Below are 13,960 nucleotides of genomic sequence, written 5' to 3' on the forward strand. Positions count from 1 at the left end.
AATCTTAGGTCTATTGTAGTGTCTCAATTTACAATAACATTGTCTAGGTAGATAGCACCGCTGAAATTATCATGTATCCAGATGAGACTAATATCTTACCCTCTTGACATATTCTACTGACATTACAATCTTCTCTATAAATCTACCCTACACCCATAGACTGAGCTCTCTCAGTGCCTCTAAAACCACATATATTTCCTCCTATTTAAAACATACACCTGATAAACTCACAGCAACATTTGAGGCCAGCTTGATAAGTCAAGTGCAGAAGCTAACGTTCCTCGGTGTTTGATTTCACGAGGATCTATGCTGGTCTGTACACATCAAAAACTTAAGCATAGGATCAGCCCGTACGGCTATATGTCTGTGCAGGTTACCTCTGTTGATATCATTTTAGTGAAGAAAAAAGAATACTTATATAGCAATTTTTATACAACAAACAACCACATTGTTTAACTTTGGGGGCTATTACGCAACACACTAACTATAAACTCGTTAAGTTACTAAACAAAGCGTTGCGATGCTTTGAATTTTTTTATGGAAGCATACAGGATTTAAAAACACTTCTCTAGAAAATCGCAGCATACTTAGGGGGTACCAAATTTATTTTCGAACTTGGTAAAGACAATACATCAGAAGAAAGTTCATCACAATAAAAACTCTGGAAGTGCTCAATATCTTGTAAATAACCGAAAACTTCGAACGCCAAAAGAAATGACTAATTATTGGTAGCAAACAATGGCCTATCAAATACCAACCCACTAAATGAAACTCTATAATTAATAAACCTTGAATGTACTACAGCACATGTTTTAAACAGCATATTACAAAGATTGTGTTATCCACTGGTGTAAAATACACGAAAATGAAGCTCCTTTTGTAGATAATGCTTCTATAGCAGAGGAAGTTTACTGAGCACCTTTCTTATGACACTGTTTTTGTATTCATTTATTATTATGTGTAACGTTTTCACAATCTACAAATGCAATGTATCTTAATTTTCTTGTGCTATTAGCAACCATATATACGTAATATTCTGATAGAGGTTCTGCTAATGCCGTGCAATATATGGTCGTTTGTTTCGTGACATTTTATACGTGAAACAATTTTAAAATTTGTGAACAATGTGACTTGTATGCCTTGCCATATAAAGAAAAATATTGGCATTTAAATCTGCGTAGCTACGTTAATCCTAACAGCAGTGAATAGAGGCCTGTTCCCCACACCTGTTGAAAATACTACATCAGCAGAAATTTCACCAAAATAAAGACTCTGCAAGCGCTCAGTATCTTTTATCGAACCGTAAACTTCAAACACCAAAATTAGGGTCAAAGCATAGGAAGAAAACAAAGCCCTATCCAATAAATGCCACAGTAAACAAATTTCAAGGATCTGTAAACCTTTGATGTACAGCAGATGTGTTCTAAACACTATATTATTGAGATATTGTTGTCCTCTGCCATAAAATATAGACGCAATTGAACTTCATTTTGTAATTAATAGCTTCACTAAGACAGCAAGCTTACTTTGTACCTTATATCCTGGCCTTGTTTTTGTATTCATTTTACTTGAATTGTAAACTTTTCACAATCTACAAATGCATGGGCCTGATTGGCATGTGCAATTACACAAGCGGTAAATTTGTAATATGTTGATAGACATTAGGATAATACCGTGCAATATGTGGTGGTTGTTTTATGCTATTGTTCATGTGAAATATTTTTGCAATTTTACATAAGCTTCATTATAAACCTTGTCTAATAGAGAAAAATATTGTTATTTAAACATGTGTAGTAGCGTCACTTCGAACTACAAGAGACAGAGGCTGCGTTGGAGTCGTTGTTGTTAACTAATATTGACACATGCCATTCAAAGACGACGAAGGTTTGAACGGGCGATTCGGAAAAGACGACGAAGCAATACGGTGCTGCGCTTTTGTGCTGCCTTGACTGGCTGTTGGTGTTCTTCGGTGCCAGAGTGCCTTCTCTGTAACGTTACGTTACAAATCTGGTGGAGGAATAGCCAGGTATCGATCCAGTCCTGCATAATCAACCTGTCAATACGGAGCTTACCCCCGTACATCAACGCCTCGGCCGCCGCCTACGTGGAGAGCCCCCTGAATTTGGACCCCTTCCGGCCGCTACCAGGACGACGCACCCTCAGACGGCCGTAGAACCTGCTGCAATGACATCTGAGAGCAGGCTTCCCACCCACATTCTGTGTCATCAGCCGCGAACACCCCCCTCTTTTCATGGCGACGTGTTCGAGGACGCCGAGGACTGGCTTGAGAACTACGAGCGAGTTGCTCGTTACAACGGGTGGACTGATGAGCGTAAGCTCCACAACGTGTTCTTCGCTCTTGAAGAGTCTGCACGGACATGGTTTGAAAACCATGAGGCTTCCTTCCCATCCTGGGCAGCCTTCTGTCGTGATTTCAAAGCCACGTTTCCTAGCGCCGACCGCCGGGAGCGAGCAGAAGCTGCGCTACACTCACGCATTCAGCGCCAGAACGAGAGCGTGCGTATGTTCTTTGAGGACATGACACGCCTTTTCAACCGTGCAGACCCACAAATGTCAGAAGATAAGAAGCTGCGTCACCTGATGCGGGGCGTTAAGCAAGAACTTTTCGCGGGACTGGTGCGCAGTCCACCACGCACTGTGGCGGAGTTTCTCAGCGAGGCAGCGACCATGGAGACAACGCTGCAACACCGAGCCCGTCAGTACAACCGTGACGTGAACATCATTAGGTCCGACGCACCCCCTGTACATGTCGGCAGTGACATGGACTCATTACGCAATCTCATCCGTTCGGTCGTGCGGGAGGAACTGCAAGCGCTCCGGATGCCTTGCAGCACAGCATCTTTTCCTTCATTGGCTGAAGTCGTCCGGGACGAGGTGCGTATGGCAGCTCAGCAAGTTGCTGACGTTGTTCCCCAGCAGCGCGTTCCTCACCAGACGTTTGACGCGAGGCCCACCTACGCGGCCGTCCTGAGTAAGGCTCCCCCGCCAGACCATAGTATCAACGCCCCAGCTCCAGCAATGGAACCGCAGGGTCCCCGCATGGAGCACCTCGCATGGAGCCGCATGCAGCCTCGCTACTCCCCTCCGCCAGTCTACCAGCCACCCCGTAGAAGTCAAGTATGGCAGCCCCGGGATCGTCGGCCCCTGTGCTATCATTGCGGTGAAGCCAGTCACCTTTACCGGGCGTGCCCGTACCGCCGCGTCAACATGCGGGGTTTCGCCTCGGAGGGCCTCTACCCTCGGAATGCAGAACGGCCCACTGAGATTGCAAGCGACCTTGCAGCACGACAGTACCCCGTCACATCCGGTTACCAAGAGCGTCGGTCTACGTCCCCGACGAGCAACCGTTCGACAAGTCCCCACTCCTCCCGACGCCGCTCTCCCAGCCCTGGCCGGGAAAACTAATACCAGCGGCCTTCGGAGGCAGGGTCGCTGATGTCAGGAAATGTGAAGATCCTCCGTCATCGTCAGGCCGACCCGACGAGATTTCACTTGTGCCAGGTAGCGACAGCATCCGGCATACTACCTCCGATTTGTGTGTAACGATTGATGGAGTGGATGTCACCGCGCTACTCGACACTGGTGCCGATTATTCTGTAATGAGCCGTGGTCTCGCCCGAGAATTGAAGAAAGTTTTGACAAATTGGTCCGGCCCGAAAATTCGTACGGCGGGAAGTCACTTGATTGAACCTGCAGGCAAGTGCACAGCGCGGGTCGGCATCCGTGGTTTTGTGTATGTCGGAGAATTTATCGTGCTTCCTGAGTGTTCGAAAGACTTGATCCTTGGTCTAGACTTCCTGCAGACCAACGGCGCTGTCATTGACCTGAAAGAAGCGCGTGTTTCTTTTTCGACGAAACGAGCCGTGGCGCGCATTGAAAACGAAGATCCGGGTCTGAACGTTTTGCGTATAGTCGACGATGACGTGAGGGTTCCGGCACGTTCTAGTGTGCTGGTTCTTGTAAAGCATGATTTGTTCCACGATTACGAGGGCATCGCCGATGGGCATCTTCCGCTACTACTCGAGAAGGAATTAGCCGTTGCTCGAGGACTCGTACAACTCCAGAACAGTTGTGCTACTGTCCTCCTGACAAATTTTGCTAAGGAGATGCGGCATCTCGCCAAGGACACGGCTGTTGTCGTTCTTCACGATGTTACTGCCTTACCTCATTTATGCACTGCCGGAACGAACCCTAAAGAAGAGGCCGCACCTTGTCATGCTCTGCAAACCGTTAAAATTAGCCCCGACTTGAGGCCCGATCAAAGGAATCTTCTCTCGGCTCTTCTGAGCGATTTCGCAGACTGCTTCGCCACAGGCTCGAAGGTCGGTCGTACTCCTGTCGCCAAGCACCGCATCATCACCGATGAGACCACGTTACCGGTATGCCAGCGCCCGTACCGGGTTTCTCCTAAGGAACGTGACGCCATTAAAACGCAAGTGGATGAAATGCTTGCGGACGACGTGATCCAGCCTTCGACGAGCCCATGGGCGTCGCCAGTGGTCCTTGTCAAAAAGAAAGATGGCACCTTGAGATTCTGTGTCGATTATCGAAAGTTAAATAACGTGACCAAAAAGGACGTCTATCCGCTGCCCAGGATTGATGATGCCCTCGACCGACTACGCGATGCCAGGTACTTCTCCTCATTAGACCTCAAAAGCGGATACTGGCAAATCGAAGTGGATCAGAGAGACAGAGAGAAGACTGCATTTGTGACGCCCGACGGCCTATACGAGTTTAAGGTGCTTCCGTTTGGTCTTTGCTCTGCACCGGCCACGTTCCAACGTATGATGGACACGGTTTTATCAGGTCTCAAGTGGCAATCGTGCTTGGTGTACTTAGATGATGTTGTTATTTTCTCGCCTACTTTCGAGCAACACTTGGACAGGTTGCGCATCGTGCTTCAAGCACTCAAAGGCGCGCAACTAACGATCAAGCCTGAGAAATGCCACTTTGCTTTCAAAGAACTACGCTTCCTCGGCCATGTTGTCAGTGCACAGGGCGTTCTCCCTGATCCCGAGAAGACTACCGCAGTGTCAAATTTTCCACGCCCCACCGACAAAAAGGCACTTCGACGATTTCTAGGTCTTTGTTCGTACTATCGACGCTTCGTCAAAGATTTTTCTAAGATAGCTGAACCACTGACAGCACTAACCAGAGATGACATACCTTTCCTGTGGGGAGACGATCAAGAGCAAGCCTTCCAGGAGCTTAGAAGCCGCCTACACAAACCCCCAATTCTCGCCCATTTCGATGAAGACGCCGCAACAGACGTACATACTGATGCCAGCAACGTTGGCCTCGGCGCGGTACTCATTCAGTGGCAAGGCGGAGTAGAACGGGTTATCGCCTACGCGAGCCGAACACTCTCACGATCAGAGGCGAACTATTCGACAACGGAGAAGGAGTGCCTTGCGGTAATCTGGGCCATCAGCAAGTTTCGACCATATTTGTACGGACGACCCTTCCGTATTGTCAGCGACCATCATTCCTTGTGCTGGCTGGCAAGCCTTAAAGACCCGTCTGGACGCTTAGCTCGTTGGAGCCTCCGTCTTCAAGAGTATGACGTTACTGTTGTCTATAAGTCGGGACATAAACACCAAGATGCGGATTGCTTGTCACGCGCGCCATTGGACTCCACCGCAGTAGAAAACGCCGACGAGTTTCCCTTTATTGGCGCCATTACTCAATCCCACATGGCTGACCTTCAACGCAAGGACCCGGAGCTGGCGCCGCTCATCGATTATCTGGAAGGACGCGGTGGTAGAGTACCGCTTGTTTTTCGTCGTGGCTTGCAGTCATACGCTCTACGAAGTGGAGTTCTCTACAAGCGCAATTTTGAAAGATCAAGAGAGACATTTCTACTCGTAGTACCTACGCAGCTACGGCCTGACATCTTGAGCGCTTGTCACGACGAACCGTCCGCCGGCCACTTGGGAGTTAGTCGTACGCTTGCAAGAATTCGGGAGAAATACTATTGGCCGAAATTATTACCTTCAGTACGATCCTACGTTAAAACCTGCCATGACTGTCAACGCCGAAAGACTCCACCCGTGAAACCAGCTGGATTTCTTCAGCCGATCGCTCCACCGCAAACTCCATTCCAACAAGTGGGAATGGACCTTCTTGGTCCTTTCCCGAAGTCAACTAATGGAAAGCGTTGGATTGTTGTCGCTACAGACTACTTGACCCGATATGCTGAAACCGCGTCGCTCAAAATTGAACTGCCACCGAAGTAGCAGAGTTTTTTGTCCGCGACATCGTGTTGCGTCATGGCGCTCCGGCTCTTATCATTACCGACCGCGGGGCAGCTTTTACGGCCCGCCTGACTAAGGCTGTACTGAACCTTACACATACTAGCCATAGACGGGCCACGGCATACCACCCGCAAACTAATGGCTTGGTGGAACGGCTAAACAGAACTCTGGCCGACATGCTGTCTATGTACGTGGATATAGAGCATAAGACCTGGGATCAAATCCTCCCATATGCCACGTTCGCATACAATACGGCACTTCAGGAGACGACGCGGCTCACACCCTTCGAACTTGTCTTCGGCCGTCGAGTGACCACTCCACTGGATACAATGCTGCCCGTATACACCGACGACGAACATGAGCTTGACCTGGACATTGCTAGTTTTACTCAGCGTGCGGAAGAAGCGCGGCAGCTGGCAAGACAGCGCATATACCTACAACAGCAACTAGACGCTGACCGTTACAACAAGGGACGGCGCTTCGCTGCCTACGAGCCTGGAGACTATGTCTGGATTTGGACGCCCGTTCGTCATCGTGGGCTCTCTGAAAAATTGTTGCGTCGGTACTTCGGCCCATACCGTGTCCTCCGCCGCCTCAGCGACGTAACTTACGAAGTTGAATCCGCGATCCAAGATCCCTCAAGCCGCAGACGACGCAAGTTCACTGATGTTGTGCACGTCGTCCGGATGAAACCCTACCACGATCGCCCCGCTGACTAATCTTGAGACTGATGGCGCCCCGTTTTGTGCTGTGGTATCCCATACCAACCTAGCATACTATCTGTCAGCTCATCGCATCAAGCAGCATTTGCAGCATCGAGGCGATGCTGCCAAGAAGGGGGGCAATGACACATGCCATTCAAAGACGACGAAGGTTTGAACGGGCGATTCGGAAAAGACGACGAAGCAATACGGTGCTGCGCTTTTGTGCTGCCTTGACTGGCTGTTGGTGTTCTTCGGTGCCAGAGTGCCTTCTCTGTAACGTTACGTTACAATATAACATATGGCCCATACCGACAGCGGGGAATCGGCCATGAAGTTGGTAGCAAAAAAAGAAAGAAAGGCCCCAACTTCCTTCAGCTTTTCTTCTTTATCAGGCATCCCATTTGACTGACGTCTTAAGCCCAATAAGTATTCCCCTTCCCCCTGTATTCCAGACACAGAAAGGCTAGGAAAGTTCAATATATTTTATTTATAATTCAATTTGTTATTCCGTATTTTTTATTTTAAATGTTAAATTATGAATACGATAAGCGAGCTGAGCTTAGAACCCATGAAGTATAGGAACACTCTACCATATTCATATTGTTTCACAGTTTTAATTCAGTCAACTTATTACTTGAATATGCAGTGTAGGAATGTCCAGCAATGAGCAAGCGGAGCTATCCCATTTTCCCGAATGCTCCACACGATTCTACCTGACATAGTGCAAGAGATATCGAGCTATCTCTTCTCTAAAGCCAAAATTGATGCAACGTGAGCGAGCAAATTATCCGAACAATTTCTTTGTTTAAAGAGAAAATATCACATGGGAAATGGATAATGAGGGAAATGGATTATACTCCAGGCCAACACGTTTCTTTCCACGTTTAAAAGAAATTCATGGCAGCTCAATTTGGTTAAACGTGGATGTGTGTAGCGAAAGGAAGTAAATTAATTCTTCACAAAATCTGACTGGAACGTTCTTGTTGCAGATTATGCGGCTTTAAACCGGATGACAATCTCTTCGTCTTATTCATCCATTCTGCGGCAGCCGGCAGCAAATGGTTGCGACGGGCATAGTGCATACGCAGCATAGTAACTAGGGACACTTACCGGAACTTCACCGCTGTCTAGCTTCTTGTTGCTTTTGCTACGAACAAATGTGGGGCGACTTCAGCTTCTTTTTAAGGGTAAGACACTACAACTGAAATGGCTCCCGCAGGCCTTCATTCAATTCTGATCCCAGTCAAAATTCAAATTCTTTCTCGCTTATTTCACAGCCCTTTTAATTTTGCATCTAGTATCTCCAAAATATTTTCATCATAAAGTCATTTTCCACCACGTTATTTGAGGTTTCAACCGACGTAGGTACAAACTTCTTTCGAGTTAGGTTCAACATCCATTGCATTCATACGCAGACATGATAACCTTTGGATCATACATTAGCATTTTACAACTTGGTTAAGCGGGACGTTATGTCGATTTGGTGCAGCATTTAGTACAATGTGGTTGCTTATAGGTGTACTAACGAATATATGAGATATAACACATCCGCACATACTAAATGGCGCCTTATATTATCTTAAGATTAGAAGGAGTGAACAACAGTGGCAGAAATTAAAGGATTATAGATTAAGTGAATTGCAAAGTTCAATGCGTTGATGAATAAGAAGGGAGCGAGAAGCATGTATTTACACCGTTGAAGCCCAAAACGGAGGGCCTTGGTGCTAATCATTGTAGTTCGGCTGCTGCAGCATTAGTGTTTGTTCTACCCGATGGAGCTGGGAGGCCACAATTATTCTTACCTTCAGGAGGTTTGTAATACTGACAATAGTTTATAAGTTAGGCATGGTGGGTCATAAGAAAAAGCCTTGCATTTCAATTTTTGTGCATGTAATGCACGTAAACTTGCATTGGCAAAAACGAAACTCATATGAGATATGTTAACGCTATCGCGGCATATTCATTTAGGGTGTGCCAAGTGTTCCTCCTATTTTTACTGAAGGACGCTGGACACCCTACGATGAAATTTTGATTACCCTGTTCTCAAAACTGTCAAACCTGACTGCAAATAATGTTTTCTTCCTTTATTGCGTAAGACATACTACGCCAGGCTTCAGCCCGTCGCGTAAACCCGGCCGGTAGCCACGTTTGACCTTTAGAGCGATCAGGTAAACCCGGTTGGTAGCCACGCCGCGACGCAGGAGGAAAAAGATGATGAAGAGTTAGAAGAAGAAGAAGAAGAAAAGGAAGAAGAAGAAGAGCAAGACAAGCTACGTCGGCTTTGCTTACGCAACCTACCGGGTTTAACTAAAGCTAAACGCCAGCTACTTTTTTTGTCTTTATTCAAGTGGACTTTGATCAAGCATCATTCTCGCAGTTTTCAAATCTTCTGCGATTCTTGCAAACACTTGAGGTCAGAAAGTATAGATGTCTTGCCAAGTAGACTGGTTGTTCTGACTCCCGCGTTGGAACGCGCTTCAATGAGCTCCACCTGCACGCTTTTCTTCAATGACGAACCCCAATGAGGCAGCTGCATCCACACCGAAACCATGCATGTTTATGCCACAGTTTATTTTGATGCAGTATGGTACATCTTTTCTGAAGTGAGATGCATACGCTGCTTTTGCTGAAAAGTACACATTTGCAGAAGGCGCAAAAAAGAAGAAAACAGTTTCGCCATACGAAAAGAATATTCTGTGAGCTGCGCCGACAAATGCCGAGGCAGAAATTGCACCAGCCCTTACTTCTGGGTGCCCAGGCCGAGAGCAACTCACGAAATACCAACGTTCATGAAAAAAGAAACGAAAGTGTAATATGCAGATCTCTCGCCCTAAGAAAAAGCTAGCGCAAAGCCATATTCTGCATATATTGTAAGAGGGCTTTCGGCATAGAGTCCACTTTCTTCAGTCGTGACGAAGATTTGCTGCGACAGATATTACAGCTTTCTGAACTATATTGTTTCAGCATGTGTATGTAGAGCTTCCTTAGAAACAGAATAACAAGCAGCTTATGCTCTCTGTGAAAAAGCAGAAAACTGCTTGGGCATACAGCTGACTAGGGTAACTTTTCCTTCCGTACTTCTTGCAAAAACCATAAGGGAAATATGGAGAGGAAACATGAAGTGCTTTGATTTGCAGCATCGTATTCCCAAGGGCGCAATCTCATTCGTGCGGCTTGCGAAAGGACAGCTCATTGCAAGTCGCCAGTAGCATTTTCTTGGAATGACATACACAGATTATGCAAGATCTATGTACATATGTTTTAGGTGGAATCAGAGGAAGGTGTTATTGTAAAGCATAAACATGACATAGAAAACGTAAGTTACTGGCAAGCTTGCATGGTGAAGTTGGGAGTGCAACTGTGACTCCCAAATCAATTGCGGCGAAGAAAATCCTGAAGTTTTTCGCATTTGCGAATGCAATGACCGCTGTTATAATGCTGACCATCTTGCAAGTGAGCGGAATAACGGAGTTACTGCGAAGGCAACGCAATTTTGACTTTGCAGATGCAGTCTGACAAGTCGAACGGTCGAATTTTTTTTGCGAGCTTTCTTGCTGTTAGTTCAAGACGGAAATAAGAATAAAAAATAACATTCATTCTCTTGCAAGCCCACTATCAAGTAGTTGACAGCGAAATAGGACATACCGAAATTACAAGCAAAAAATCTAAATTTATGCGCAGCAGATCACGTATGCAACTATAACCTATTCCATACGTATAGGCTGTGCAAGACAGTCTCGGTGCATGGCTTCAGCTTGCTCAACTAAAGAACCTACAAATGGTCGTTTCCTTCACTGACTTTGTAGAAACAGCCGCACACATGCAAATGGAATGCGAGGCTAGTCTCGCCTAACCACTCCCTATTCTCTTACTGACGCTTGCGTTCTACATTTCTTCTCCCCGTTTTTTATAGTGCAGCCTCGATACCACTTTCGCCTTTCTCTACGGCCTGCCTTGATATTGCCGCACTATCAATATTCCTGCGCTGTGCTCCACGTTCGTTTTCTCTCGTGCTCTGGTAAATGGCCGTAAATTTTCCATAGATGAAATTCAACCCACGTACAGCTCGTCAAATTATTTCTTCTGATGGCTCGTTTAATGAAACCCGCGCTACTTATCATACGCACTCTAAACTTCTAGCTAGACGGCAAACCAGAATCATTTTGACAGAAACGCTGTGAAATCATACGCAGAAAACGTTAAAGACTAATATTTGCATTGCAGCTGAGGGTAAACGGGCGCAATAACTTCCAAGTGTTCTTAATTTGCATTCTTTTTTCACTGTTTGGTCATCCTTGTGTCACCTTCTTCCTTATCAGACCTTCTTTCCAGGCACAGCGATTGTTCACATACAAAACAGCCAAAGCAATTGCTGCGTTTAATAGCCGGAAGAAGAAACGTTCCTGTGCCGGTTATGGCTCGATGTTGCTTGCAGGAGCAAATATGCTTTCCATATTGGAGCAGCCGAAAGCACTGTCTGGGAAAATTGTGGCTGTAAAGAGGCAGTTGAATATCTCTTGTGCTAATGATCTGAATTTGGGAATGAGAGACATGAGTTATTTTGTACGCTAGATGGCCTAGATTCTAGCACTTTTACTGCGTATACAATCCTTCGTTCGTGTCCACGATAGTCGACTGCCTTTAAGCCATACATGACACTGTTTTGTTACCTGACAGCTGCTGGCTTGAGTGAAAAGTTGTGACTGTGTTCCAAATAATATTTCCCTTCCCCTCATCAATCCCCTTATCCATTTTCCCTAGTGAAGGGCAGCCAACCAGAAGCCTTTCTTGTGCGCCTCCCTGCATTTCCTCTCCTACCAATTTATTATATCCTAAAAAAATAATGGTGGTTTAACTTGAATAAGTTTGGATATTTGGAAACCATAGCTCGTCAACTGTAGTTCCGCTTTCGACAAGACACATAAAATTATCAAATTAACTCTCGAGGTAGTCCAAGACAGCAACATTATCAGCGGCCGCAAAGTTTAGAACCGCCTTACGAATGTTGTGGGAATGCTCTGGTATCATGTCTAACTCCATTATTACCATTTTATGATCCGATATACCCTCGTGGAGTTCACATGTACGGTGATATGGTAGCAGTACAGAGGATACAAAAACTAGGTCAAGGAGAGATGATGTCGTTTCACATATTCTGGTGTAACCTTCTACAAAATGTGTTAGGTTATAACAAAAAGCAAGTTCTATTAAATGATCACAGCTAGGTTTATCCGTTGCACTAAAGGAGAGAGCATTCCAATCGATATCTGGCAAGTTACAATCACCTAAAAGCAGGATTGGGTTATCATGATTTAACTTTGTGTCGATGAAATGTCTCAGATTCACAATCATATCTAGAGAGGAGTCTGGGGCTCTATAAACACCATCGACAAACACCGAGCGGTTGTTAAACTTAATTTTAATCCATACTGATTATATATTAGTCGGAACGTCTAACACAGAAAATACTATATCGCTTTTAACCATAATTGCCACTCCACCACCTCTTTCTATTCTATCTTTTCTTATTATTGTATAGTTTGGGGGCATGACCTCCGCATCTGAAACGTTCTGATGAAACCAAGTTTCGTTTATTACCAAAATATGCCCTTCGTGCTCTAAGACAATACTTTCAATGGCGGGTACTTTGTTAACCATGCTTCTGGCGTTTATGTTTATAATCTTAAGAGATTCATTAGAAAAATTACTGAGTCACACATGCTCGCTTTCTGCTGGAGCATTACACCTCATTCTTTCACCTGTGACTTCAACCCACACTTATAGGACATCGCTAATTTTAATCTTATCGAAGACTAATTTAACTTTCGCGCCGTTGCTCCTCTCCAGGACTGACGAATTCCAAAGATTTTTACGGATCTCAACAACTCTTTTAGAATAGTCTTCTGATAAGCTCGTTTCAGTGCCCTTGAGTTTGTGACACTTGCGCATAATTTTCATTTTATCTCTAAAATCTAATAACTTCAAAATAACAGGACGGTTCTTACCCAATGTTTTCTTTCCTAGTCTTTGAATTCTTTCAATAGAATTCAGTTTCTGACCAAGTTTTTCTACAAATATATCATCATTCACCTTCTTCAGAAAAGTCTCTTCAGTTTCGCGCCCTTCCTCTTTTACACCCCTAATTATGAGATTGTTTCGACGGGATCTTTTTCAAGATCATCAAGCTGCTTGGAGACACTATCCATGTTGATGACATGACCCTCAACAACAGTTTCTAAGTCAGCAAGCCTTTGGTGAGTTCTGTCAAGACTCTGAAATTTGTTTTCGATAGTCTGAAGCCTGGTTTGTGTTTCTAAAATGCGTTCGTCAGAAGATGATTGGTTTTGCTGGATTTGTAAGATTTTGGACAATATTTATTTCTGTGTGCTAATAATTTCATAGCACATTTGTTCAGTAACAGGGCCTGCATTAAATTCAACGTCTCCAGCCAGCTTAAGTAATAAGAGTGCCATTGAAGAACAGTCACAGACACATTGCAGCAGCCTATGTGGACACATTGGGCAGAGGGTACGTACAGGAAGCTAAGGCAATGGTGGATTTAGGAAACGTGACATGCGAATAGAAAGGCTTGTAACCGCAGATCACCTGCTCAAGTTTAGAGAGGTGTTTTTTTTTTCAGGGGGAGGGGGGGGGGGCGAGGTCGGGCTGGACAATGCCGTCGTTGCTCCTTATAGAAAAGCAAATTCCCTTTATATTACACCATACGGTCCGGTGCACTGTCGGGGTCTATAGTTGGCCCGGCTCCGTTTACGGATTCGATCCCGCATTCTAGGGCACAAAAGTCGAGGGGCCTAGCATATGCAGCAAGACCCCCAAAAATAAAGTTGCAATAAGGCAGACATGCAATATCCATTAAAGCGCAGTTGAAGATACCTAGATTTCTATTTTAGGCCGCGTGCAATGCCAAATTACCAGTACACGACAGGACGCTTCTCATATACTCAACTCAAGCAAACCCCC

General features: G+C 45.4%; 1 long non-coding RNA gene across 1 annotated transcript in view; it reads left to right on the plus strand.

Moving 5' to 3' along the window:
* The window catches only part of LOC146208975 (uncharacterized), a 68,303-nt gene that overhangs the window by 26,809 nt on the left and 27,534 nt on the right, over positions 1-13,960 (plus strand). Inside the window, exon 2 of the long non-coding RNA XR_014703416.1 lies at positions 13,156-13,233. This is a non-coding gene — a long non-coding RNA (uncharacterized LOC146208975). The remainder of the gene's footprint in view (positions 1-13,155; positions 13,234-13,960) is intronic.

This window comes from Amblyomma maculatum, chromosome 1 (assembly GCF_055883805.1).
Source record: "Amblyomma maculatum isolate TAMU_Amacu chromosome 1, ASM5588380v1, whole genome shotgun sequence".
Classification (NCBI taxonomy): Eukaryota; Metazoa; Arthropoda; class Arachnida; order Ixodida; family Ixodidae; genus Amblyomma; species Amblyomma maculatum.